Source organism: Dama dama, unplaced genomic scaffold (assembly GCF_033118175.1).
Source record: "Dama dama isolate Ldn47 unplaced genomic scaffold, ASM3311817v1 ptg000279l, whole genome shotgun sequence".
Classification (NCBI taxonomy): Eukaryota; Metazoa; Chordata; class Mammalia; order Artiodactyla; family Cervidae; genus Dama; species Dama dama.
This window is the reverse complement of record NW_026871057.1, coordinates 1-5,344: the sequence shown is the minus strand read 5'-3', so window position 1 is coordinate 5,344 and position 5,344 is coordinate 1. Positions and strand designations below refer to the sequence as shown.

The 5,344-nt window shown below is 38.2% G+C and overlaps 1 pseudogene; it reads left to right on the top strand.

Annotated features, from left to right (window-relative positions):
- Positions 1–2,939: 2,939 nt before the first annotated feature.
- Positions 2,940–5,340, top strand: LOC133053794 (NADH-ubiquinone oxidoreductase chain 1-like; annotated as a pseudogene).
- Positions 5,341–5,344: the final 4 nt, after the last annotated feature.

Below are 5,344 nucleotides of genomic sequence, written 5' to 3'. Positions count from 1 at the left end.
GAGGCCTATACTACGGATCATACACTTTTCTAGAGACATGGAACATCGGAGTAATTCTCCTATTTACAGTTATAGCTACAGCATTCGTAGGCTACGTCCTACCATGAGGACAAATATCATTCTGAGGAGCAACAGTTATTACCAATCTTCTCTCGGCAATCCCATACATTGGTACAAACCTAGTTGAATGAATCTGAGGGGGCTTTTCAGTAGACAAAGCAACCTTAACTCGATTCTTCGCTTTCCACTTTATTCTACCATTCATCATTGCGGCACTTGCTATAGTACATTTACTCTTTCTTCACGAGACAGGATCCAATAACCCAACAGGAATCCCATCAGATGTAGATAAAATCCCCTTTCATCCCTACTACACCATTAAAGATATTTTAGGCATCCTATTCCTATTTCTCTTCTTAATAACACTAGTACTATTTGCACCAGACTTGCTTGGAGACCCAGACAACTACACTCCAGCAAATCCACTCAACACACCTCCTCATATTAAACCCGAATGATACTTCCTATTTGCATACGCAATCCTACGATCAATTCCCAATAAATTAGGAGGGGTCTTAGCCCTAGTCTCATCCATCCTGATCCTAATTCTTATACCCTTCCTCCACACATCCAAACAACGCAGCATGATATTCCGACCATTTAGTCAATGCTTATTCTGAGTCTTAGTAGCAGATCTACTAACACTTACATGAATCGGAGGACAACCAGTTGAATATCCTTTTATTACCATTGGACAACTAGCATCTATCTTATATTTTCTCATTATTCTAGTCCTTATACCAGCCACCAGCACAATCGAGAATAACCTTCTAAAATGAAGATAGTCTTTGTAGTATACTCAATACACTGGTCTTGTAAATCAGAAAAGGAGAACAATCAACCTCCCTAAGACTCAAGGAAGGAGCTATAACCCCACTATCAACACCCAAAGCTGAAGTTCTATTTAAACTATTCCCTGACGCTTATTAATATAGCTCCATAAAAATCAAGAACTTTATCAGTATTAAATTTTCAAAAATTTCTAATAATTTAATACAGCTTTCCACTCAACATCCAATTTACATTTTATATCCATTAATTACACAGCAAAACATGTGATACAATCCTACGCTTTATAGTACATAGAATTAATGTATTAGGACATACTATGTATAATAGTACATTACATTATATACCCCATGCTTATAAGCATGTGCTTTTTACTGTTTACAGTACATAGTACATACCATTGTCCATCGTACATAGCACATTAAGTCAAATCAATTCTCGTCAACATGCATATCCCGTCCCTTAGATCACGAGCTTAATTACCATGCCGCGTGAAACCAACAACCCGCTAGACAGGGATCCCTCTTCTCGCTCCGGGCCCATAGACTGTGGGGGTAGCTATTTAATGAACTTTATCAGACATCTGGTTCTTTCTTCAGGGCCATCTCACCTAAAATCGCCCACTCTTCCCTCTTAAATAAGACATCTCGATGGACTAATGACTAATCAGCCCATGCTCACACATAACTGTGGTGTCATACATTTGGTATTTTTAATTTTTTGGGGGATGCTTGGACTCAGCAATGGCCGTCTAAGGCCCCGACCCGGAGCATGAATTGTAGCTGGACTTAACTGCATCTTGAGCATCCCCATAATGGTAGGCACGAGCATCATAGTTAATGGTCACAGGACATAATTATTATTTCACATCCCCCCCTTCCATTATTTTCCCCCTTATATAGTTACTACTATTTTTAACACACTTTTCCCTAGATATTATTTTAAATTTATCACTTTTCCAATACTCAAATATCACTTCAGAAGGAGGTAACTATATAAGCGCCAATTTTTCTCTAATTATGCATAGTTAATGTAGCTTAAACAGTAAAGCAAGGCACTGAAAATGCCTAGATGAGTGTATTAACTCCATAAACACACAGGTTTGGTCCCAGCCTTCCTATTAGCTCTTAATAGACTTTACACATGCAAGCATCCGCACTCCAGTGAAAATGCCCTCCAAGTCAATAAGATTAAGAGGAGCTGGTATCAAGCACACACCCGTAGCTCACGACACCTTGCACAGCCACACCCCCACGGGAGACAGCAGTGATAAAAATTAAGCCATAAACGAAAGTTTGACTAAGCCATATTAATTAGGGTTGGTAAATTTCGTGCCAGCCACCGCGGCCATACGATTAACCCAAGTTAATAAGCACACGGCGTAAAGCGTGTTAAAGCACTGTACTAAATAAAGTTAAATTCCAATTAAGCTGTAAAAAGCCATAATTGCAACAAAAATAAACAACGAAGGTAACCTTATAGCCGCTGAAACACGATAGCTAGGACCCAAACTGGGATTAGATACCCCACTATGCCTAGCCCTAAACACAAATAGTTGTGTAAACAAAACTATTCGCCAGAGTACTACCGGCAATAGCTTAAAACTCAAAGGACTTGGCGGTGCTTTATACCCTTCTAGAGGAGCCTGTTCTATAATCGATAAACCCCGATAAACCTCACCATTCCTTGCTAATACAGTCTATATACCGCCACCTTCAGCAAACCCTAAAAAGGTACAAAAGTAAGCACAATCATAATACATAAAAACGTTAGGTCAAGGTGTAACCTATGGAATGGGAAGAAATGGGCTACATTTTCTAACCTAAGAAAATCTAATACGAAAGTTATTATGAAACCAGTAACCAAAGGAGGATTTAGCAGTAAACTAAGAATAGAGTGCTTAGTTGAATTAGGCCATGAAGCACGCACACACCGCCCGTCACCCTCCTCAAGTAGGCACAATACACTCAAATTTATTCATACGTATTAATCACATGAGAGGAGACAAGTCGTAACAAGGTAAGCATACTGGAAAGTGTGCTTGGATAAATCAAGATATAGCTTAAACAAAGCGCCTAGTCTACACCTAGAAGATTTCACATATTATGAATATCTTGAACTAATTCTAGCCCGAAAAAATCCATTCACGCTAAATTATCAATACACTGTAAAATAAAACATTTATTCAACAACAAAAAGTATAGGAGATAGAAATTTTAACACGGCGCTATAGAGAAAGTACCGTACAGGGAATGATGAAAGAAAAAAATTAAAGTACAAAAAAGCAAAGATTACCCCTTGTACCTTTTGCATAATGAGTTAACTAGTAAAAACTTAACAAAATGAATTTCAGCTAAGTACCCCGAAACCAGACGAGCTACTTATGAACAATTTATCGAGAACCAACTCATCTATGTAGCAAAATAGTGAGAAGATTTATAAGTAGAGGTGAAACGCCCAACGAGCCTGGTGATAGCTGGTTGTCCAGAAAATGAATTTTAGTTCAGCTTTAAAAATACCAAAAATATAAACAAATTATAATGTATTTTTAAAAGTTAGTCTAAAAAGGTACAGCCTTTTAGAAATGGATACAACCTTAACTAGAGAGTAAAACTTAATATCAAACCATAGTGGGCCTAAAAGCAGCCACCAATTAAGAAAGCGTTAAAGCTCAACAATAAAATAATGCTAATTCCAATAATAAATAATCAACTCCTAGTCTAATACTGGACTAATCTATTGAAAATAGAAGCAATAATGTTAATATGAGTAACAAGAAGCAACTTCTCCCCGCATAAGTTTAAGTCAGTACCTGATAATATTCTGACTATTAACAGCAAAATAAGAGAAACCTAACAATAAATAACTTATTAACTACACTGTTAATCCGACACAGGAGTGCACCCAAGGAAAGATTAAAAGAAGTAAAAGGAACTCGGCAAACACTAAACCCCGCCTGTTTACCAAAAACATCACCTCCAGCATAACTAGTATTGGAGGCACTGCCTGCCCAGTGACAACCGTTAAACGGCCGCGGTATCCTGACCGTGCAAAGGTAGCATAATCACTTGTTCTCTAAATAAGGACTTGTATGAATGGCCACACGAGGGTTTTACTGTCTCTTACTTCTAATCAGTGAAATTGACCTTCCCGTGAAGAGGCGGGAATATGCCAATAAGACGAGAAGACCCTATGGAGCTTTAACTACTTAGCCCAAAGAATCAAATTTTATCACCAAGGAAACAACAACTCTTTATGGGTTAACAGCTTTGATTGGGGTGATCTCGGAGAATAAGAAATCCTCCGAGCGATTTTAAAGACTAGACCTACAAGTCGAATCACACAATCGCTTATTGATCCAAAAAATTGATCAACGGAACAAGTTACCCTAGGGATAACAGCGCAATCCTATTCAAGAGTCCATATCGACAATAGGGTTTACGACCTCGATGTTGGATCAGGACATCCCGATGGTGCAACCGCTATCAAAGGTTCGTTTGTTCAACGATTAAAGTCCTACGTGATCTGAGTTCAGACCGGAGTAATCCAGGTCGGTTTCTATCTATTATGTATTTCTCCCAGTACGAAAGGACCAGAGAAATAAGGCCAACTTTAAATAAGCGCCTTAAATTAATTAATGATATCATCTTAATTAACTTCACAAACAAATCTTGCCCTAGAAAAGGGCCTTGTTAAGGTGGCAGAGCCCGGTAATTGCGTAAAACTTAAAACTTTATAATCAGAGATTCAAATCCTCTCCTTAACAACATGTTTATAATTAATATTTTAATACTAATTATCCCTATTCTTTTAGCCGTGGCATTTCTCACACTAGTGGAACGGAAAGTCCTAGGGTACATACAATTTCGAAAAGGCCCAAATGTTGTAGGTCCCTATGGCCTACTCCAACCTATTGCGGATGCCATTAAACTTTTCATTAAAGAACCACTACGACCCGCCACATCTTCAATCTCAATATTTATTCTAGCCCCCATTCTAGCCCTAAGTCTAGCTTTAACCATATGAATCCCCCTACCCATACCATACCCTCTCATCAACATAAATTTAGGAGTCCTATTCATATTAGCAATATCAAGTCTAGCCGTATATTCTATTCTCTGATCAGGCTGAGCTTCCAATTCTAAATATGCACTAATCGGGGCCCTACGAGCGGTAGCACAAACAATTTCATATGAAGTAACACTAGCAATTATCCTACTATCCATCCTCTTAATAAACGGATCCTTTACACTCTCTACCCTAATTATTACACAAGAACAAGTATGACTTATTTTCCCAGCATGGCCCCTGGCAATAATATGATTTATCTCAACACTAGCAGAAACAAACCGGGCTCCATTTGACCTCACCGAGGGCGAATCAGAATTAGTTTCTGGCTTTAACGTAGAATATGCAGCAGGACCATTTGCCCTATTTTTCATAGCAGAATATGCAAATATTATTATAATAAACATCTTCACAACGATTCTATTCT